Below are 23,722 nucleotides of genomic sequence, written 5' to 3' on the forward strand. Positions count from 1 at the left end.
TAGTGCAAGTTTGAACCACACTGAGCTCATGGAAGCCAAGTTGGAGTTGGATTGTTTTTCCAAGAACAAAAGGAAATGTATGGCTGCTGTTGGGAAGATTGTCCTATGACTCATCAGGAGGCAAAGCTGATAGGTGACAAACTAGAAAAAAATACACATGTAGGAGATTAAAAAGATGTGTGTGTGTGTGAGTATATATACATATGTGTGTATTTGTAACAGGTATAGACAACTGACCAAGCTGGTATCAGATATCCAGGGGAGTAATGTATATCTTCAGTACAGTAGAAAAAAGATGGGACATTGAATAACAGTCAGTAAAAATTAAAAATAAGAGTGCTGTAACTACTTCCAGATATTCAACAATTTGACTCCTAGAAACCTTCAGGGGTTCTTGTGTTACCCGCAATAGTAGAAAGTATAGTGATAAAATAATTGAATTTTTTACTTTTATCCAACATACTAGAATGTATGAGTGGTAACCCACAGAGCAGACACTGTGGAGGAGGGGAATATAGCTATAAATGTATTTTAATGATGCCGTCATTACAGCAGCATAAGAAAATTTGTCTCATGCTTTGTAGTCACATTTTTTGTTCAGAAGTGGTATTTCTCATTTAGGTGTACCACCTTATCATACCTAGAAATATCCCCAAATCAAACCTATCTGTATTTAATGAATGAAGATTTGTCACTTCTGACAGTATTATAAAGATTATGTTAAGACTTTAAAGCAGTTCAAAAAGTTGAATCCCAAAGCTGTTTTATGCAATGGCAGCATTCTAGAAATAAGTGGAGAGCTTTCTGAGGTGACTATTTTTTTATGACAACATCCTTTTGAATATATGCTGTGCCATATTTATTTAAAAATGTCCCACTGCATTTGTAATACATGTAAAGTACCTAAATGTGAATCGTGTAATTGGAAAAATTTCAATTTAAGGGAAAAGAGACACCCATTTCTATAACTTGTGAAGCTTCAAAATATTGAAGATCATCCTTATTCATATTTCTGAGACTTTGCTGTTTTGATTATAGTAATAAATGAGTAGCTGCCATTTCTGGTTGCAAAATATGAGAAGATACAGTCATTTCTAAGTTTAGAATTTTTATAACTTTTTATTTTTTTATATAGTTATCTCAAGTACTTGTCTCTAAGAAAATGAATATTACAGATTTCTTGAGTAATTAAGTACTACTTTGATGTTTAAGCAAAGCATCAGAACAAGACTTGTTGTTAGGTGCCATCAAGCCGGTTCCAACTCATAGCGACCTTATGCGCAACAGAACGAAACACTGCCTGGTCCTGTGCCATCCTCACAATCGTTGTTATGCTTGAGCTCATTGTTGCAGCCACTGTGTCAATCCACCTCGTTGAGGGTCTTCCTCTTTTCCACTGTCCCTGTACTCTGCCAAGCATGATGTCCTTCTCCAGGGATTGATCCCTCCTGACAATATGTCCAAAGTATGTAAGATGCAGTCTCGCCATCCTTGCTTCTAAGGAGCATTCTGGTTGTACTTCTTCCAAGACAGATTTATTCGTTCTTTTGGCACTCCATAGCATATTCAATATTCTTCGCCAACACCACAATTGAAAGGTGTCAATTCTTCTTCGGTCTTCCTTATTCACTGTCCAGTTTTCACATGATGCGATTGAAAATACCATGGCTTGGGTTAGGCACACCTTAGTCTTCAGGGTGACGTCTTTGCTCTTCAACACCTTAAAGAGGTCCTTTGCAGCAGTCTTTTGATTTCTTGACTGCAAAAGATGCAATGCGTCTTTTGATTTCTTGACTGCTGCTTCCATGGCTGTTGATTGTGAATCCAAGTAAAATGAAATCCTTAACAACTTCAATCTTTTCTCTGTTTATCATGATGTTGCTCATTGGTCCAATTGTGAGGATTTTTGTTTTCTTTATGTTGAGGTGCAATCCATACTGAAGGCTGTGGTCTTTGATCTTCATCAGTAAGTGTTTCAAGTCCTCTTCACTTTCAGCAAGCAAGGTTGTGTCATTTGCATAACAGCAGTTTGTTAATGAGTCTTCCTCCAATCCTGATGCCCTGTTCTTCTTCATATAGTCCAGCTTCTGGGATTATTTGCTCATACAGATTGAATAGGTATGGTGAAAGAATACAACCCTGGCGCACACCTTTCCTGACTTTAAACCAATCAGTATCCCCTTTTTCTGTCCGAGCAACTGCCTCTTGATCTATGTAAAGGTTCCTCATGAGCACAATTAAGTGTTCTGGAATTCCCATTCTTCGCAATATTATTCGTTATGATCCGCACAGTCGAATGCCTTTGCATAGTCCATAAAACACAGGTAAACATCCTTCTGGTATTCTCTGCTTTTAGCCAGGATCCATCTGACATCAGCAATGATATCCCTGGTTCCACGTCTTCTCCTGAAACCGGCCTGAATTTCCAGCAGTTCCCTGTCAATATACTGCTGTAGCCGTTTTTGAATGATCTTCAGCAAAATTTTGCTTGCGTGTGATATTAATGATATTGTTCTATAATTTCCACATTTGGTTGGATCGCTTTTCTTGGGAATAGGCATAAATATGGATCTCTTCCAGTCAGTTGTCCGGGAAGCTGTCTTCCATATTTCTCGGCATAGACAAGTGAGCACCTCCAGTGCTGCATCTGTTTGTTGAAACATCTCAATTGATATTCCATCAATTCCTGGAGCCTTGTTTTTCGCCAGTGCCTTCAGAGCAGCTTGGACTTCTTCCTTCAGTACCATCAGTTCCTGATCATATGCCACCTCTTGAAACGGTTGAACATCAACTAATTCTTTTTGGTATGATGACTCTGTGTATTCCTTCCATCTTCTTTTGATGCTTCCTGCGTCGTTTAATATTTTCCCCATGGAATCCTTCACTATTGCAACTTGAGGCTTGAACTTTTTCTTCAGTTCTTTCAGCTTGAGAAATGCTGAGTGTGTTCTTTCCTTTTGGTTTTCCATCTCCAGGTCTTTGCACATGACATTATAATACTTTGTCTTCTCGAGCCGCCCTTTGAAATCTTCTGTTCAGTACTTTTACTTCATCAATTCTTCCTTTTGCTTTAGCTGCTTGACATTCAAGAGCAGGTTTCAGAGTCTCCTCTGACATCCATCTTGGTCTTTTCTTTCTTTTCTGTCTTTTCAACGACCTGTTGCTTTCTTCATGGACGATGTCCTTGATGTCATTCCACAACTCGTCTGGTCTTCTGTTACTAGTGTTCGATGTGTCAGATTATTTTTCAGATGGTCTCTAAATTCAGGTGGGATGTACTCAAGGTCATATTTTGGCTTTTGGGGACTTGCTCTGATTTTCTTCAGTTTCTGCTTGAACTTGCATATGAGCAATTGATGGTCTGTTCCACAGTCGGCCCCTGGCCTTGTTCTGACTGATAACATTGAGCTTTTCCATCGTCTCTTTCCACAGATGTAGTCAATTTGATTTCTGTATGTTCCACCTGGCAAGGTCCGTGTGTATAGTCACCATTTATGTTGGTGAAAGAAGATATTTGTAATGAAGAAGTCGTTGGTCTTACAAAATTCTATCATTTGATCTCCAGCATTGTTTCTGTCATCAAGGCGGTATTTTCCAACTGCTGATCCTTCTTCTTTGTTTCCAACTTTCACATTCCAGTCGGCAGTAATTATCAATGCATCTTGATTGAATGTTTGATCAATTTCAGACTGCAGCAGCTGATAAAAATCTTCTATTTCTTCATCTTTGGCCCTAGTGGTTGGTGCGTAAATTTGAATAATAGTCGTATTAACTGGTCTTCCTTGTAGGCATATGGATATTATCCTATCACTGACAGTGTTGTACTTCAGGATAGATCTTGAAACGTTCTTTTGGACAATGAATGCAACACCATTCCTCTTCGAGTTGTCATTCCCAGCATAGTAGACTATATGATTGTCCGATTCAAAATGGCCAATACCAGCCTATTTCAGCTCACTAATGCCTAGGATATCGATGTTTGTTTATGTGTTCCATTTCATTTTTGACGATTTCCAATTTTCCTAGATTCATACTTTGTACATTCCAGGTTCCGATTATTAATGGATGTTTGCAGCTTTTCTTCTCATTTTGAGTCGTGCCACATCAGCGAATAAAGGTCCCAAAAGCTTTACTCCATCCATGTCATGAAGGTCGACTCTACTTTGAGGAGGCAGCTCTTCCCCAGTCATCTTTTGAGTGCCTTCCAACCTGGGGGGCTCATCTTCCAGCACTATATCAGACAATGTTCCGCTGCTATTCATAAGGTTTTCACTGGCTAATGCTTTTCAGAAGTAGACTGCCGGGTCCTTCTTCCTAGTCTGTCTTAGTCTGGAAGCTTAGCTGAAACTTGTCCTCCATGGGTGACCCTGCTGGTATCTGAATACTGGTGGCATAGCTTCCAGCATCACAGCAACACACAAGCCCCCACAGTATGACAAACTGACAGACACGTGGGGGAGAACAAGACTGGAACCGCATTAAAGCAGTAAGAATGATTAAAAGTTTCGTAACAGCAAAGAATTCATGGGGTAATAAACAATGGAAAAGAAGAACATCATTACCTCAGATCAGATTTAGAAGGCTCTCTTTATAGAATAATAATCAGATCTAGTACTCTAAAGAATCTGTGGCGTTCTACTAGGTGAGTTAAGTGAAGATGAGGTGGACAACTAATTAGAAAGTGGTCTGCAAAATACTTGCTTATGTTGGTTGGTAATTCTTTTCTAATTGACTTCTTACAGGAGCTATTTCAGACCTTTTCTACCCACTTTCTAGCCCCCACTGCAGTATACTGCCCTCAGACTTTGTAGGCTGTTTCAATTACTAGTTTTTTGTTTTTAAAGATTAAACAGATTAAGACCATCCAACAGAATATTTTTCAGCTTTGCTTTTCTCTTTTTCTAAGTTGTGTAATTTTCCCAGTGCTGTCCCATTTGGTGTCAGAATGTGTTCTTCAGGCTTTCATGGCTTCCTGTCTTATCCCTTCTACCCATTAGAATTATACAGTGAAACCTGTGATGGGCGGAACTTGATGGGACTGTCTGTTTTTCTGGGTCTCGCAAGTTTTCCGCCTTTGATAGGGTGCAGTCTTACTACTTTTCTATTGGTCGTGTTAGTGGAAAATATTTGAGTTTCCCTTCTCTGACAGGTGTCTGCCTTACACAGGGTTCAGCTTTTGTTAGGTGCTGTTGAGTCAGTTTTGACTCATAGCGACCCTATGTACAACAGAAAGAAACACTGCCCTGTCCTGTACCATCCTCACAGTCTTTAATATGCTCGAGCCCATCACTGAGAGTGTTCCTCTCTTCGCAGACCCTGTTTTACCAAGCATGATGTCCTTCTCGAAGGACTGGTCCCTCCTGATAACACGTCCAGAGTACCTGAGATGAAGTCTCACCATCCTCGCTTCTAAGGAGCATTCTGGCTGTACTTCCTCCAAGACAGATTTGTTCATTCTTTTGACAGTCCATGGTATATTTAGTATTCTTCACCAGCACCATAATTCAAATGCACCAATTCTTCTTTGATTTTCCTTATTCATCGTCCAGCTTTCACATGCATATGAGGCTACTTAAAATGTCATGAGTTGGGTCAGGCACACCTTAGCTTAGTCTTCAAAGTGACATCTTTGCTTTTTAGCACTCTAAAGAGGTCTTTTGCAGTAGATTTGCCCAGTATGTCATTTGATTTCTTGACTGCTGCTTCCATGGGCGTTGATTATGGCTGCAAGTAAAATGAAATCCTTGACAACTTCAGTATTTTCTCCATTTATCATAATGTTGCTTATTGCCCCAGTTGTGAGGATTTTTCTTTTTTTAATCTTGAGGTATAATCCATACTGAAGGCTATATAGCCTTTGATCTTCGTCAGTAAGGGCTCCAAGTCCTCTTTGCTTTCAGCAAGTGAGGTTGTGTCATCTGCATATCACAGGTGGTTCATGAGTCTGCCTTCAGTCCTGATGCTGCATTCTTCATATGTCTTTTACTGTATAGATCCACTTCTTCTACCCCACACCTTTTTTGTATTGCCCAACAGCCCAAATGAAAAAAACGGTATGTGTCTATTCAGTTTGCTACTTTCTCGTTCACTGAACTTATTCCCTTGATAGTTAGCAGTGACCTTCTGAATTGCAAAATGTGGACTCTTCAGTCTTAATTCTTCTTCTCAGTTCTTCATATTCGACACTGAACTCTTTTTCTTTCCCCCTTTCTCTTATAACGTTGTAGTCCTCCTGGCTCTCCTGTAGATTCTAGCGAGTTCTCTTTTTATTCACAAAGTCAACTTGTTTCTCAGGTGTTTGCCTTATACATTTTTCTTTCTCCAGATTCTTTTCCTTGGAATGTTACATGTTCTTTGGCTTCAGTTTAAGTACCTTTTTTAGATGAATCCCAAACTGTAAATGTCTGAACTCCTTTTTCCAGCTGGCGAGCTCCACCGATTATCAGCTGAAGCTCACCATCAAGCTCTGCATCAAGCTCAGTGTGCTCAAATTGGAATTCATTTTCTTTCCTAAAATGTATTCGTCTTTCTAAATTTCCTTTCTCAATTATTGGCTTTTCTCTCCCATTATCCAGAGTTGAATTCAGAGCTGTCTTTGAATTCCCCATCAGATCCTTTCAGTTGTTAAACTCTGAATTGCATTATTATAGTGTCTACTTCATTTGCTCTTTTCCATTCATTTTTTACTACATCAGTTCAGATTCTCAGTACCACTTACATATAAATAAATAATTACGCTTTGGGTATTGCTAGAAGGAGAGAAGACAGAGTCAATTTCACTAGGGAGTGAAAGGTGGGAAAGGCTGTATTGAAAGGAGGTGACTTTTAAGCTCAGCATCGAAGACTAAGTAGGGGCACTCCAGGCTAACAAACTGAAGAAAGACTAAGAAATCTTTATTATATGAAGTTCATCATGTGTTATCATCTCGGAAGATTTTTATTTTAATCCTTATTGCTAGCACATGTGTCTCCTATTGGTATACATTATTGCCTTTCTTCAGATATTGATGAGTATCAGTGAATGAGCATGCAAAGGCAAACGGACACAGTCATATATATCTTTATTGTCAGCTTTGTGGATTGTTGTTAGTTGCCACTGAGTTAGCTCCAACATATGAATATATATAACAGAATGATATGTTGCCCGGTCTTACACCATCTTCATGATCTTTGGTATGTTTCAGTCCATTGTTGTGGCCATTGTGTAGTACCTTCCAACCTAGGAGGCTCATCTTCCAGCACTATATCAGGCAGTATTCTGTTGTCATCCATAAGGTTTTCATTGGCTAAGTTTTGGAAGTAGATACCCAGGCCTTTTTTCCTAATGTGTCTTAGTCTGGATGCTCTGCTGAAAGCTGTCTACCTTGGTGACTCTGTTGGTATTTTAAATACTGGTGGCATAGTTTCAAGTATCATAGCATGATACAAGCCACCACAGTACGACATACTGACAGGTGGTGGTTGAGTGAGTAGAGTGCTAAAATCTAAAGTGGTGAAAAATGACCACTACCTGCATTGAAGATTTAAAATCTGACTAAAATTTACATCAAAAGCTGCCTGTAACAGTACACAATACTGGGGAAGCCAGCACAACTTGTACAAGGCAAGGTCATGGAAGCTCCCTAGACATATCCAGACTCCCTGAGGGACCAAATTGCTGGGCTGAGGGCTGTGAGGACCATGGTCCCGGGAAACATCTAGCTCAATTGGCATAACATAGTTTATAAAGAAAATATGCTACATTCTACTTTGGTGAGTAGTGTCTGAGGTCTTAAAAGCCTGTGAGCGGCTGTCTAAGATACTCTACTGGTCTCATCCCTTCAGGAACAAGAGTTAATGAAGAAAACTAAACATTCAAGGGAAAGATTAGTCCAAAGGACTAATGGTCCACATCTACCACAGCCTGCCACCACTAACTGCTCTGATGAAAATCACAGTAGAGGGTCCTGGATAGAGCTGGAGAAAAATGTAGAACAAAATTCTAACTCACAAAAAAAGACCAGACTTACTGGCCTGACAGAGACAGGAGAAACCCTGAGAGTATTGCCCCTGGATACCCTTTTAGCTCAGTAATGAAGTCACTTCCGAGGTTCACCCCTCAGCCAAAGATTAGACAGGCCCATAATACAAAATGAGACTAAAGGGGCACAACAGCCCAGGGGCAAGGACTAGAAGGCAGGAGGGGACAGGAAAGCTGGTGATAAGGAACCCAAGGTTGAGAAGGGAGAGTGTCAACGTGTCGAGGGGTTCTTAACCAATGTCATAAAACAGTATGTGTACTAACTGTTTAATGAGGAACTAATTTGTTCTGAAAACCTTCATCTAAAGCACAATTAAAAAAAAAAAAAGCTCCCTTTAAGGTTCCTGACTACTTGGAATGTGAATCTTCAATTGGCAACTGTTTTCGGTCTACATATATATGACTTTATCTTTATTTATACATCTTTTCATATATGTGTGGTTGTCCTACAGTAGAGTTTGATAGTATCTTTATATTAGTAGCCACTAATACTGAAAATAAATTAACTGAAAGCCATAGCGAGCAAAGAGATAATTCACTATTTTTTTCCTCCCTGAGGGAAACAAAATATTTTGTGCTTTTAAAATGGGAGGCGTTAACAACAACAATTCTAAAATGGCTTAAATAAAAGGTAATTTATTGGCTAAATGTAAATAGGATGAATAGAGGTGGAACAGTCCAGGAACACCCAGATCCTGGAACTAAACAATTTCATCAGGTTACTGCCCATTTCCTGGCTTCACTTCTCACTCTGCATTGGTCTCATTTTCTGTTTATGTTGGAAGGCTTCTTTCCTGACAGAAATGCATAGCCCTAGACGGATGTGAACTTACAGTTTCCCAAGGAAGGTCTTTAGTGGGCCTATCCCTGGGTTTAATCACTGTGGGGAATTGTCATTGACATCATCATCAGAACCACATAAAATAGGAGAGGATCAGTTCCCCAAAGGACTCTTAAAAACCCTTTGCTGCTGAGTTGATTTTGACTCATAGTGACCCTATAGAACAGAGTAGAATTGCCCCATAGGGTTTCTTCCTAAGGCTATATAATCTTTACAGAAGCAGACTGTCACATCTTTCTCCCATTGGAGTGGCTAGTGGGTTCACACTAGACAGTGTAATTTAATCTTGCCCACCTTTTTACTTTTTAATTTGGTAGGTCTTTTGAGCATCTTAGTATATAAGTTCTCCCCTCAACTCTCTCTTTTCCTTACAATTTAGCTGTTGGACCCTGGCTGTTTGACTTGTAGAGTCTCCTACAATTTGAATTCTGCTGATGGCATACTTATGGTACAATTCAGTGTGTTCTGTTTTCTATGTTTCTTGCAAATTTTGAGCTGGACTGGGAGGCTTGATCAGAATCAAGTGTGATCCCAAGAGCTAAATAAATAGAAGGGTATTTCATGCTCGTATTTGGAAGATTTAATAAAAAGTCATTACTGCCTAAGCCGATATCTAGGTTCAGTGCAATATTCCAGTAGCCTTTCTGCTGGAAAAGCCAATCCTCAAATTTATATGGAATAGCAAGGCCCCAAATAGCCAAAGTAATCTTGAAAAAGAATAAAGTAGGAGGACTCACACTTCCTGATCTCAAAAAAATATATAGCTACAGTAATCAAAACAGTCTGGTACTGGTATAATGATAGGCATGGAATGGAATTGAGGGCCCAGAAATAAACCTGTACATCTAGGGTGTTAAATTCATACACTGGGGAAAGAATAATCTCTTTAATAAATGGTTCTGGGAAAGCTGGATTTCTGCAAACAAAAGAATGAATCTGGACCCATACCTCACACCATATACAAAAACTAACTTAAAATGGATCAAAGACCTAAGTGTAAGATCTTAAACCATAAAACTCTTAGATGAAAACATAGGGGTAGTGCTCCAGGATATCAACAATGAAGTCTTAGCTATGACACTAAAAGCACAAGCAACAAAAGACAAAGTAGATAAATGGGACCTCATCAAAATTAAAAACTTGTCCATGAAAGGACTTGATCAACAAAGTAAAGAGACAACCTATAGATTGGGAAAAAAATTTTAGGAATCATATATCTGATGAGGTTTGATATTCAGAGTATATAAATAACACCTAAAACTTAACAAAAGATAGACAACATAATAAAAAAATGAGCAAAGGACTTGAGTAGACTTCTCACAAAAAAGAAATGCAAATTGCTCGTAAGTACGTGAAAAGATGATCAACATTATTAGTCATTAGGGAAATGCAAATCAAAACCACAACGAGATATCACTTCACACTCATTAAGAAGATTATAATAAAAGAATGGAAAACAACAGATGTTGGTGAGGATGTGGAGAAACAGAGACCCTCAGCCATTGCTGGTGGAATTATAAAATGGTACAGCCTCTGTGGAAAACTGTCTGGTTCCTAAAAAGGTAAACATGAAGTTATGATATAGCAATTCCACTTCTAGGTACAGTAAAACCTGCAAAAGGCAGAAACTGTGTAAGGCATAAACCTGTCAGAGAAGGAAAACTCAAATATTTTCCACTAAGAGAGAGAGATAGAAAAGTGCTAAGGCTGCACCCTGTAAAGGTGGAAAACTTGACAGACCCAGAAAAATAAGGCAGTCCCATTGAATTCTGGCTCTCACATGTTTCACTATATATATCCAAAAGGATTGAAATCAAGAAAACAAACAGATACATGTACACCAGTGTTCATTGCAGTATTACTCACAATGGCCAAAAGGTGGAAATGACCTAAATATCTATCAACAGATGAATGGATAAACAGAATGTGGAACCTTGTTGTTAGGCACTTTTGAGGAGGTAGCTCTTCCCAGTCATATTTTGAGTGCCTTCCAACCTGAGCTGCTCATCTTCCAGCACTATATTAGGCAGTGTTCCGCTGCTATCCATAAGGTTTTCACTGGCCAGTGTTTTCGCCTGATTCTTTTTTCTAGTTTAGTTTGGAGGCTCCACTGAAACTTGCCCACCGTGAGTGACCCTGCTGGTATTAGAAATACCGGTGGCATAGCTTCCAGCATCGTAGTAACACACAAGTCAGTATAGGACGGCAAACTGACAGACAAGTGGTAAAATGGACTCTTACTCAGCTGTAAAGAGAAACGAAGTCCTGATACATGCCACAACATGGATGAACCTTGAAAACATCATGCTGATTGAAATAAGTTAGTCCACAATAGGACAAATATTATGATTCCAATTAAATATTTAGGATAGGCAAGTGTATAAACTGCAAGTGTATAGAGACCAAAATTTATTAGTGGTTACCAGGGGTGGATGGCAGGGAGAGGAAAAGGGGGGCTTATTGTTTAGGGGGACAGTGAGCTTCTCTTAAGGCTGATGGAAAAATTTGGATACTGATAAAGATGATGGTTGCATAACATAACGAACAGAAATAATGCCACTAAATTCTACATGTGAAGAATGTTGAAACGACAAATGTTCTGTTAAATACGTATTTACTGCGATGGAAAAAAAAAAAAAGACTATAGGCGGTGGGTTTATCAGGACGCACATGATGTCTGGTGGAATCTCTTTGTGATGTTAGCATCCATTGATATGCATTGCTTACTCAGCAATATTTTTATATATTGGGGATTACAAAATGGTGATACTCTAAATTTTTCTTTTATGACTGAGAATACTTCTATATGCTCTTCTTATCTGCTGTTTGATTATCCAGTAGTACAATTCACAAGGAAAGATAAGATAAATGCCTAATTCAGTTCCTTTTATTTACCAGTTTTCAAGGTATGCGTTTGTTCCCTGTAAACCTTTGAATATCATCTTTTAGTTTAGTGTTCTTTTTAAGGGTCATTATGAACTCATGGATTTAGACATATTTGGATTTCAGTCCATTGGCATTTAATACATTTAATGAAGCTCGGATTGTCCTATCTTTGACCAGTCAGGGCCTCTTCAAGAGATTTTTGAATCCTTTTAACATGACTTATTTGGTCTTTGATAGCGTCATTGCTACTGCTATGACAAGTCTTTTCCAGGCTTATTTTGTACATTTTCTGCTGATTCTGTGGAATTGGCCATTTCTTCAGATATCCTTGATAATGGATATTACTATAGTTATTTAATCCTAGTTGAAATCCACTGCTGTCGAGTTGATTCCGACTCATAGTGACCCTAAAGGACAGAGTAGAACTGCCCCATGGGGTTTCCAAGGAGCGCCTGGTGTATTTGAACTGCCAGCCTCTTGGTTAAGAACCATAGCACTTAACCACTGCGCCACCAGGGTTTCCTAATCCTAGTCGAAGAGAGCCTCAACTTAAAGCCCCCAGTAAAAACTTTGACCAAATGGACAGCTCCTCTCCAGAGGCAGGATGAGAAGGCAGGAAGGGACAGGAACTGGTTGAAAGAACACAGGGAACCCAGGGCCAAAAGGGGGAGTGTGCTGTCACATTGTGGGGATTGCGACTAATGTCACAAAACAATAGTGTATAAATTTTTGTATGAGAAATTAACTTGAGCTGTAAACTTTTACCTAAAGCACAAAACAAACAAAAATAACCAGCTAAAATAACACCTTTGATTTGACTTAACACATTGCCTGGAACATAATGGAAGTTCAACAAATATTTATTCGATGAATATTCGATGTAAATATCTTTAGGTTGTCGTTGTTATTGTCAGTTGCCGCCAAGTCAGTTTTGATACATGGAGTCCCATGTGTGTCAAGAGTAGAATGGTCCTGTATCGGGTTTTCAGAAGTAGATCCCAGGCCTGTCTTTTGAGGCGCCTCTGGTTGGGTTCCATCTGCCAACCTTTCAGCTAGTAGTAGAAGTGCCATTCGTATTACCCAGGGACTCAATCTTTAGGTTAAGGCCCATAATTTGTTGCCTCTCCCCCACACCACAGTGCCTGGCTCCTAGGTGCTAGATGAATGTGGTGAAGTAAATAGGAACATGGTTTTTGATATTAGACCTCATGTTACCGTTTATTGGTTGTATGACTTTGAAGAAAGAAGTCACTTTATTAAACTTCTATATCTCTGTATAATGGGTTAATAACTAGCTGGTAGCTTTGTTGTTAAAAGCTTTAAGTGAAGTATTTTTAATTAATTGATGTAGTGGCTGGTACATGGTACATGCTTAATAGAAGGTAGCTATAGTTATTATACCTGGGTTTGATTCCTACCTGTCTGTCAGTGGAGGCTTGCATGTTGCTATGATGGTGAACAGGCTTCAGCAGAGTTTTCAGACTAAGACACAGTAGGAAGAACAGCCTGGTGATCTCCTTCTGAAAAATCAGCCAGTGAAAACTCTAGGGATCACAATGGTCCAGGGGCACCATGAGTCAGGGGCCACTTGACACCAGCTAACACCAACAAATTATTATTATTACAGGTAGTCCCTGACTTACGATGTATTCAAGTTATGACGAACTGCACTTAAGACCATGTTTTTTTTTGGTACATTATTATCATGGGGTCGTTGTGAGTCAGAATTGACTTGTCAGCACACAACAACAACAACATCATTAGTAATATGTACTACATACAGTGTTGCAGTGCGTAATTTGCTGATATCATCCTCAGATATTCACTCACAGATGTTCAAAGATCAGATTTATAAAGATGCTTGTAATAAAAGGTGATAATAATAAAAGAAATATTCGGTTTAACATCAAAACCGATTTATGACGGAGCTGTTAGAATGGAACCCTGTCGTAAGTTGGGGACTATCTGTACTGCTGTTATTAGGTTTATATATTTTCTTCAACTGATTGCATAATTATATTTTATTAACATTTTAAACCCAAATGCATGCAGTATATGTACTAACTGATGTGGGAAGCAGCCTAGTAGCAGCCTGGGTTACAAAAGTAACTAATTTGGCAGTACAGATTTCCTGTCTCAAATGAATATAGAAATAATAGTTGCATGTATTAATAATTTAAGCCATAATGTTTGTCAAGTTGACTGTTAAGCATTGTATTTATGGTTTTATGCTCCCCAGATAGAAGTAGACGAAAAGCAAAGTAAGATGTGTTTTCCATAGTACACCAAATTAACTTGTGATACAGTTAGTCTTTGACTTATAAACATTCTACATTTAAAGAATAGAAATTGCCAGTGTGGAAACCCTTCTTCTGAGTTTGTCCCTTGTTCAGTTTCAATAACTTGAGAAGTGAATGATACTTATGTAGAGAATGTCATCTCTAGGTGATTGTAGAAAATTTCCAGTGAACACCACTAGTTTATCTTCTCTTTGACTACAGATTCTGCTGTTGAATCTCTGCCTCCCTGTCATGCTGCCAGTCTGCCATGGATATCAGGGACATCTCTGCTCTCACTGACAAATTAGGAGGCAAATGAGTTCCTGGAATTACAGTTTGGAACTTGGAATATGAATACATGAACAAGATAGAAAGGTGCATGTGCGTACTCGTGCTTCACACATGTACATATATTTTCCTGTCTTTATAAATGGTAGCTAGGTAGACAAGTTTCTTTGTCTTTTTTAGGTATAGTTGATAAATTACTATTTAGTGCATAGTTGATAAATTACTATTTAGTGCTAAATGTGGACTGGCCTGGGAATCGAATTATTCATAGCATGTTTTTATGGAAAAGTACATTTTAAGTTCTGAATAGTTTTGAAACAGGCTGTTTGTATATGGTGATCTGCCTGTTTTTGCATATGAGGACCACATTGCTTGTCAGGTGTCAAGCATGAAATGTTTGGTGCATTTACTAGTTTGTAATTATCAGGAATTATTTTTCTGAGTCTGGGGTTAAGCCATCTACCACAGATAACTTACCCTTTATATTGAGGTGGATGTTACTGATATATATCTGATATTTTGTTAATGAATGATTAGAGAACTGTACCTTTTAATATGTGTAATATGGTAACTTACCCTTTATATTGAGGTGGATATTACTGATATATATCTGATATTTTGTTAATGAATGATTAGAGAACTGTACCTTTTAATATGTGTAATATGGTAGAGTAGAGTGAAAAAACTGATTTTGGAGTCAGATCTGGGTTAAGTTCTAGCCCTGTCATTTACTAACTGAATTTATTTCCTCGATGTAAAATGGAGATGATACTTACAGGGTAGTGACGAGGTTTTAAATGATTTAGCAGTAGTCTATATAAAAGTTCCTGGTACAAATTAAACACTCAATAGCATACCATTAGGTCCTTAATTCCTTGCAGTTACTGTAGTTCTGTAGCAATGTGACATGCACAAAAGCTGGCTTTTTACTCAGCTAAGCGTAGAATTATGTTTTGAAAGGTGCGGTGATATATGTTGATATCTGTTTGGCTATGTTAGATAAAAGATGCTTTAGTTTCTTACATTCTTAGAATACTCGTAAAAGCATTTATTAAGTAGTTATCTGTTAAGGAAAGTTCAGGTAGCAAGTAAAAACAGAATAAGATAATGTGCTGTTTACTCTTCAGATTGTTGTTGTAAAAATAGTAATGTTTCCTTTGGCAGGAAGCATTATTTTACAGAGTTATTGGCTAGATTTTTTATTATGTATTATACAGTAGTAAATTCTTAAAATGCATTTTAAATGTATTTTATCAATGGCTGATACTGATGTACAAAGCTATTTAAATTAGAAAAAGTGAAGTGGAAACCTTAGAGTATGAATTTGTTAATTGTTCTTATATTAACCTGATGTTATAGATGTAAATGTTTAATTTGATATGTTTACAGTCTGGTTTCAGGTTAACAAGCTTGAGCATATTAAACAAAAAGAATAATGTTCCCTGCCTTTGAACACTGAAAATGGTATTAATATAGTTGGTGCTATTGCCTTGATTTGTTCAAAGATACCAAAGATATTTAGGTCTTTGATCCACTTTGAGTTAGTTTTTGTGCATGGAGTGAGGTATGGGTTTTGTTTGATTTTTTTGCAGATGGATATCCAGTTATGCCAGCACCATTTGTTAAAAAGACTATCTTTTCCCCATTTAACTGTTTTGGGGCCTTTGTCAAGTATCAACTGTTCACATGTGGATGGATTTATGTCTGGATTCTCAATTCTGTTGCATTGGTCCATGTATCTGTTGTTGTACCAGTACCAGGCTGTTTTGACTACTGTGGAGATATAATAGATTTTAAAATCAGATAAGTAAGGCCTCCCACTTTGTTCTTCTTTTTCAGTAATGCCTTATTTATCTGGGGCCTCTTTCCCTTCCATATGAAATTGGTGATTTGTTTCTCCATGTCATTAAAGAATGTCCTTGGGATCTGGATTAGAATTGCATTAAATGTATAGATCGCTTTTGGTAGAATAGACATTTTTATAATGTTAAGTCTTCCTACCTGTGAGCAAGGTATGTTCTTCCACTTACGTAAGTCTCTTTGGTTTCTTGCAGAAGTGTACTGTAGTTTTCTTTGTATAAGTCTTTTACATCTCTGGCAAGATTTATTCCTAAGTATTTTATCTTCTTGGGGGCTACTGTAAATGGCATTGATTTGGTGATTTCCTCTTCGGTGTTCTTTTTATCGGTGTAGAGGAATCCAACTGATTTTTGTATGTTTATCTTGTATCCCAATACTCTGCTGAACTCTTCTATTAGTTTCAGTACTTTTCTGGAGGATTCCTTAGGGCTTTATGTGTATAAGATCATGTCATCTACAAATAGAGATACTTTGACTTCTTCCTTGCCAATCTGGATGCCCTTTATTTCTTTATCTAGCCTAATTGCTCTGGCTAGGACTTCCAGCCCAGTGTTGAATTAAGAGTGGTAATAAAGGGCATCTTTGTCTGGTTCTCGATCTCAGTGGGAATGTTTTCAGGCTCTCTCCATTTAGGGTAATGTTGGCTGTTGGCTTTGTATAAATGCCCTTTATTATGTTGAGGAATTTTCCTTCTATTCCTATTTTGCTGAGAGTTTTTCTCATGAATGGGTGTTGAACTTTGTCAAATGCCTTTTCTGGATCAAATGATAAAATCATGTGATTCTTGTCTTTTGTTTTATTTATATGAAGGATTACATTGTTTTTCTAATGTTGAACCATCCCTGCATACCTGGTATGAATCCCACTTGGTCTTGGTGAATTATTTCTTTTGATATGTTGTTGAATTCTATTGGCTAGAATTTTGTTGAGGATTTTTGCAGCTACATTCATGAGGGATATAGGTCTGTAATTTTCTTTTCTTGTGGTGTCTTTACCTGGTTTTGGTATCAGGGATATGGTGGCTTCATAGAATGAGTTTGGTAGTATTCCATCCTCTTCTATGCTCTGAAATACCTGTAGTAGTAGTGGTGTTAACTCTTCTCTGAAAGTTTGGTAGAACTCTGCAGTGAAGGCGTCAGGACCAGGGATTTTTTTTTGTTGGGGGTTTTTTGATTACCTTTTCAGTTTCTTCTTTTATTATGGGTCTATTTAGTTGTTCTACCTCTGTTTGTGTTAGTTTAGGTAGGTAGTGTGTTTCTAGGAATTCATCCATTTCTTCTAGGTTTTCTAATTTGTTTGAATATAGTTTTTCATAGTAATCTGATAATCCAAAAACCCATCTGATATGATTCTTTAATTTCAATTGGGTCTGTTGTAATATCGCCCATCTCATTTATTGTTTGGGTTATGTGCTTCCTCTCCTGTTTTTCTTTTGTCAGTTTGGCCAATGGTTTATGAATTTTGTTGAGTTTTTCAAAAAACCAGCTTTTGGTCTTGTTAATTCTTTCAATTGTTTTTCTGTTTTCTATTCCATTTAGTTCAGCTCTAATTTTTAATATTTGTTTTCTTCTAGTGCCTGTGGGTTTCTTTTGTTGCTCTCTTTCTATTTGTTCAAGTTGTAGTGATAGTTCTTTGATTTTGGCCCTTTCTTCTTTTTGGATGTGTGCATTTATTGATATAAATTGGCCTCTGAGCACCACTTTTGCTGTGTCCCAAAGGTTCTGATAGGAAGTGTTTTCATTCTCATTGGATTCTATGAATTTCTTTATTCCATCCTTAATGTCTTCTATAATCCAGTCTTTTTTGAGCAGGGTATTGTTCAGTTTCCAAGTGTTTGATTTCCCTGTTTTTCCTGTTACTGATTTTCACTTTTATGGCCTTATGGTCAGAGAAGATGCTTTGTAATATTTCAATGTTTTGGATTCTGCTAAGGCTTGCTTTATGACCTAATATGTAGTCTATTCTAGAGAAAGTTCCATGTGCACTAGAAAAGAAATTATACTTGGTTGCTGTTGGATGGAGTGTTCTGTATATGTCTACGAGGTCAAGTTGGTTGATTGTGGCATTTAGATCTTCCATGTCTTTATTGAGCTTGTGTCTGGATGTCCTGCCCTTCACCGAAAGTGGTGTGTTGAAGTCTCCTACTATTATCGTGGAGCTGTCTATCTCACTTTTCAATGCTGATAGAGTTTGTTTTATGTATCTTGCAGCCCTGTCATTGGGTGCATAAATATTTAGTATGGTTATATCTTCTTGGTGTATTGTCTCTAATCATTGTATAATGTCCTTCCTTATCCTTTTTGATGGATTTAACTTTAAAGTCTATTTTGTCAGAAATTAATATTGCCACTCCTACTCTTTTTTGATTGTTGTTTGCTTGATATATTTTTTTCCATCCTTTGAGTTTTGGTCTCTAAGTCTAAGGTGTGTCTCTTGTAGGCAGCATATAGACAGATCTTGTTTTTTAATCCATTCTGCCACTCTCTGTCTCTTTATTGGTGCATTTAGTCCATTTACATTCAGGGTAATTATGGATAGGTGTGAATTTAGTGCTATCATTTTGATGTCTTTTTTTGTGTGTTGACAGTTTCTTTTTCCCACTTGATTTTATGTGCCGAGTAGTTTTTCTTTATATATTGTCCTTCCCTCATGTTTGTTGTTGTTGATTTTGTTTCTGCTGAGTCTGTATTTTTCCCTTGTATTTTATTTTGATGAGTAGAATAGTTTGTCTCCTTTGTGGTTATCTTATTATTTACCCCAATTTTTCTAAATTTTAAACTAACTTTTATTTCTTTGTATCTCCGTATTTTCCTCTCCATATGAAAGGTGTATGATTATATTTCTTAGTCCCTCTTTGTTATTTTAGTGTTGTCTTCTTTTTATATAATAACATCGCTCTTACCCTGTTCTGTGCTTTTTTTTTTTTTTTTTTGATAATCTTGGTTTGTTTTTTTTTCAATTTCCCTGTCTGGGTTGACTTCTGGTTGCTCTGCCCAGTGTTCTAGTCTAGAGTTGATAGCTGATATTATTGATTTTCTAACCAAAGAACTCCCTTTAGTATTTCTTGTAGTTTTGGATTGGTTTTTACCAATTCCCTAAACTTGTGTTTGTCTGGAAATGTCTTAATTTCACCTTCATATTTAAGAGACAGTTTTGATGGATATATGATTCTTGGGAGGCAGTTTTTTCCTTCAGTTTTTTAAATATGTCATCCCATTGCCTTGTTGCCTGCATGGTTTCTGCCGAGTAGTCCGAGCTTATTCGTATTGGCTCTCCTTTGTAGGTGACTTTTCGTTTATCCTTCCCTGCTCTTATAATTCTCTCTTTATCTTTGGTTTTGGCAAGCTTGATAATAGTATGTCTTGGTGACTTTCTTTTAAGATCTACCTTATGTGGAGCTTGATGAGCATCTTGGATAGATATCTTCTCATCTTTCCCAATATCAGAGGTTTTCTGCCAACAAATCTTCAACAATTTTCCCTGTATTTTCTGTTACCCCTCCCTGTTCTGGTACTGCAATCACTCGTAGGTTATTTCTCTTGATAGAGTTCCACATGATTCTTAAAGTTTCTTCATTTTTTAAAATTCTTTTATCTGATCTTTCTTCAAATATATTAGTGCCAAGTGATTTATCTTCGAGTTCAGAAATTCTAGCTTCTACTTGCTCAATTCTGCTCCTCTGACTTTCTATTGAGTTGTCTAATTCTGTAATTTTATTGTTAATCATCTGAATTTCTGATTGCTGTCTGTCTGTGGATTTTTCTAGCTTATTAAACTTTTCATTATGTTCCTGAATAATCTTTCTAATTTCTTCAGTTGCTTTATCTGTGTGTTCTTTGGCTTGTTCGCGTATTGCCTCATTTCATTCCTGATATCTTGAAGGGTTCTGTATATGAAACTTTTGTATTCTGCATCTGGTGATGCCAGGAATGCACTTTCATCTAAAAGATCCCTGGATTCTTTGTTTTGAGAGCCTGTTGAGGTGATCATGGCCTGTTTCTTTATGTGACTTGATACTGACTGTTGTCTCCGAGCCATCTAGAAGTTATTGTATTAGTTTATGATTGCTTACTGTGTTGTAGCTGCTTTCTTTGTTTTGTTTTGGTATACCCCTATGGGTTTCTTGAGTGAGCTAGCTTAATTATTTTCACCTTTGGAGCTCTGGTGCCCTGTCCCCAGCTGGCTAGAGCTGTTATCAGGTGTATCAGTGTAAGGGTCCATTCAGTTTTCTTGTACGAATTCAGCTCAGGTTTCTAGGTAGCTGATATGAAGTGTGTGGTACAGGCTGTGTCCTACAGTCTTAGAGGGGCAGGGGTGATTGGCGTATGTACCAGTATCTGATTGCAGTAGGGGTTCACACTCTGAACAAGGCAGGGGGCTGAGAACTGACCCCCAGTGTCTCTGAGGAAAACGTGTCTCTGTGCCCTAGAGCGTGCTGGTGGGTGGGTTCTTCAGAGGGACTATGGGCACCCAATGTTTTTGGTTGTAAGGACTGGCAGGTACCAGTTATCTTTGGACCCCTGTCGCGGGTGGCTGGGTGACCTGAGTGGAGCTACCAGTCCTTAGGTCCCTGATGTGGGTAGGTGAGGACCTTGTTTAATAGGCAAAGCAATGTCAAACATCAAACACCCACCTCTCCACCGCACAGCTGAAATGGTTGGAGTTTGCCAACAAAGGCCTATTCTCCTGAAATAGGCCCACACAGGTCCATGCAGAAGGGAAAAGTGCTCAAGGTCCACGGATGGTTTATGCCTTGACAGGAGCCGCTTCTGTTCTAAGCTCCCCCTGTTAATGGAGCTAGCAAATTATCTTTTCCCCCCAGTTACAAATTTTTTCCTTCCCCAAGGCCGGGAGGACGGCTCTAGGTGCTGACCAGGGTCTATCTCAGGCCCAGGGATTCAGCTGCTGAAGCCGGCTTGGGGGTGGGGGTGGGGCGCGGTAAAATATACCCAAGTACTTAGCTTTTGCCGAGAGCGCCGTTCTCCTCAGGTTCTGGAGGTGTGAGTGCGCTGTGTGGCTGGCTGCTTCTCCCTGAGGAAACTGCGGCCAAAGGGTAGTACCAGCCTGCTGCTGCCACTGCTGCTCCGGGAATGGTGCCTCAGGGCTCCGTGCGATTCAGGTCCGGTAACTCCTCTCCACTTCTGAACGGCCTCTTCCTCCCCCTGCCTCAGTTAGTTGTCTAAGCTTGCCTTTGATGCTCAGGGCTCCCAGCTTGTCACAAATATACTCGTTTCACTTGTTTTTTCAGGTCTTTGTTGTAAAGTGGGCCCGACGGAAGCGTCTGTCTATTCCGCTATCTTGGTTCCATCTGCCTGTATGTATCTTTTCATTATTAGAGGATAGTTATTTGCTGATATCTTTTCCTACATGCGTTTTTGAGTTCAGCTTCTTTTATTGAGATAAATTTCATTGCTTTAAATTACTGTGCATTTTTATGCAATCCAGGTAATAGAAGTAAGTTCTTAAGAAGAACCAACCTTGAATATTGATTATTTCACAGTCCCAAAGGCTTGGAAAAGTGGAAAGAAAATCATTTTGCCTTCAATTTGAGTGATTTTTTGGATCAAGGTTTAGATAAAGCGAGGATAATTACATTTGTTTGGAAAAGTTTGTTCCAGTGCAGGTTGGTACAAAAGCTTCAAAATACAGATGATCCTTTCATCTTTAAATTATGTCCCCAGAGCTCTTAGATCTTGAGAAATTGGTGTTGGAGTTTTGGGGCTGGAGGAAGACAGGTTGAGAGGTTCTAGGTTCTAAAACTAGACCAGCTTCACTTTAATTTTTTTTGCATTGGGATTCTGTTTAAAATTTTATCTAAAAAAAAAAAAAAAAGGATTGTGTTTATAAACTTCAGACTTATCTTTAGAACTTATTTCTGAGTAGCTCGGTTAGTTTTCTCACACAGATTATTAGTGCTGACATTTATTTTTGGGTTCATCTATTTTATACACAGTTATCGAGTATAGCATTTGTGGCAGGCACTGACTGGGTGCTGGGTATGAATAAGACAGAAGGTGGACATCGACAGACATAGTCCCAGTCTCTACCCTATGTACCATCTAATTTCAGATCTTACAGTCTAGCAGAATCTCCTCTACCCTTCAGCTAGTCCTGGATCAGGTTCCTAGCATCTCTATTCCAATCCGCAAATTACTGCCCTAAACAAAAAAACCAAACCCGTTGCCGTCAAGTTGGTTCCATCTCATAGCGACCCTATACGACAGGGTAGAAGTGCTCCATGGAATTTCCAAGGAATGCCTGGTGGATTCGAACTGCCTGCCTTTTGGTTAGCAGCCAAACTCTTAACTACTGTACCACGAGGGCTTCAGTTATTGCCCTAATGACATTTAAAAAATTTTTTTTTTAAGGTTTGTCTTTTTAAAATAATTTCAGACTTGAAAAAGAGAATAGTACAGAGAGTTCTGTATCTTTCATCCACTCCCCTCAAATATTACTATCTTACCACATTTTTATTATCATTTTCTCTTAACAACAACAACATAGACCTTGTTTAAATATCCCCTGCACTAGTATTGAATTCAGGGTCATGAGTTGCATTTAGTTCTCACTCTCTAGTTTCCTTTAATTTGGAAAAGTTTCTCTGTCTTTTACGACGTTGACAATTTTGAAGAATATAGGCAGAATGTCCCTCAGTTTGGGTTTGTATAATGTTTTCTCTTGGTAGAATCAGGTTAGACATTTTTGGCTGGGATACCACAGTGGCGATGTTGTGTCCTCAGGGTGTTATATCTGGAGATACATGATATTGATTTGTCCCATCACTGGTAATTAACTTTTAACAATAGCCCATTTTCTTCACTATTATCCATTGCCATGAAGTCGATTCCAATTCCTAGTGACGACCCTATAGGACAGAATAGAACTGCCTCAGAGGGTTTCCAAGGCTGTAATTTTTACAGAAACAGACTGCCACACGTTTTCTTCAGCAGAGCGACTGGTGAGTTTGAACTGCCAACCTTTTGGTAAGCAGCTGAATACTTAACCACTGCATTACCAGGGCTCCTCTTTCTTCACTATAAAGGAACTATTTTTTCCTTTGTAATTAATAAGTATCTTTGGGGAAATACTGAGACTATCTAAGCTTCCTTTTTTCTCATCAGACTTTCATTCACTATGATTGCATCTCTTTGAGGAATTTTGACTGAATCAGTTATTAATATCATGGGTGCCAAATGGTAAATTTTAACTCTTAGTAGTTAACATTTTAATAATGCACACATGCATGCACATACATGAATTCTTGTTTTACTCAGTGCTATCAATTTACTATCATTTTTTATTTTAATTCTCAGATTGTTTTTCAGTTTTGGCCAGTGGAAGATCTTTCAAGTTAACTGCTGTGCCTTTAAGACCTATTTTCCTCATTCTTTGAGCCTTTTCTTACTTTCTGGTACAAAAGATGTTCCAGGTCCATCTTAACCACTAGCTGCTTGGCTGCTAATGGAAAGGTCAGTGGCTCGAACCTACCAGCTGCTCCATGGGAAAAAGATATGGCAGTCTGATGCCATAAAGATTACAGCCTTGGAA

At 38.2% G+C, this 23,722-nt stretch overlaps 1 protein-coding gene across 6 annotated transcripts in view; it reads left to right on the top strand.

Annotated features, from left to right (window-relative positions):
- FUT8 (fucosyltransferase 8) overlaps positions 1 to 23,722 on the top strand; it is a 356,993-nt gene that overhangs the window by 16,846 nt on the left and 316,425 nt on the right. The window contains exon 2 of one of the 6 annotated variants that reach the window (XM_064292604.1): positions 21,423 to 21,488. The exons of 4 other annotated variants lie outside the window; for them this stretch is intronic. The gene's annotated coding sequence lies outside the window, so the exon portion shown is untranslated. Of the gene's footprint in view, positions 1 to 14,248; positions 14,402 to 21,422; positions 21,489 to 23,722 lie in introns of those variants that run through there. One more of the 6 variants, XM_064292605.1, reaches the window with a different exon arrangement.

Source organism: Loxodonta africana, chromosome 10 (genome assembly GCF_030014295.1).
Source record: "Loxodonta africana isolate mLoxAfr1 chromosome 10, mLoxAfr1.hap2, whole genome shotgun sequence".
NCBI classification, from domain to species: domain Eukaryota; kingdom Metazoa; phylum Chordata; class Mammalia; order Proboscidea; family Elephantidae; genus Loxodonta; species Loxodonta africana.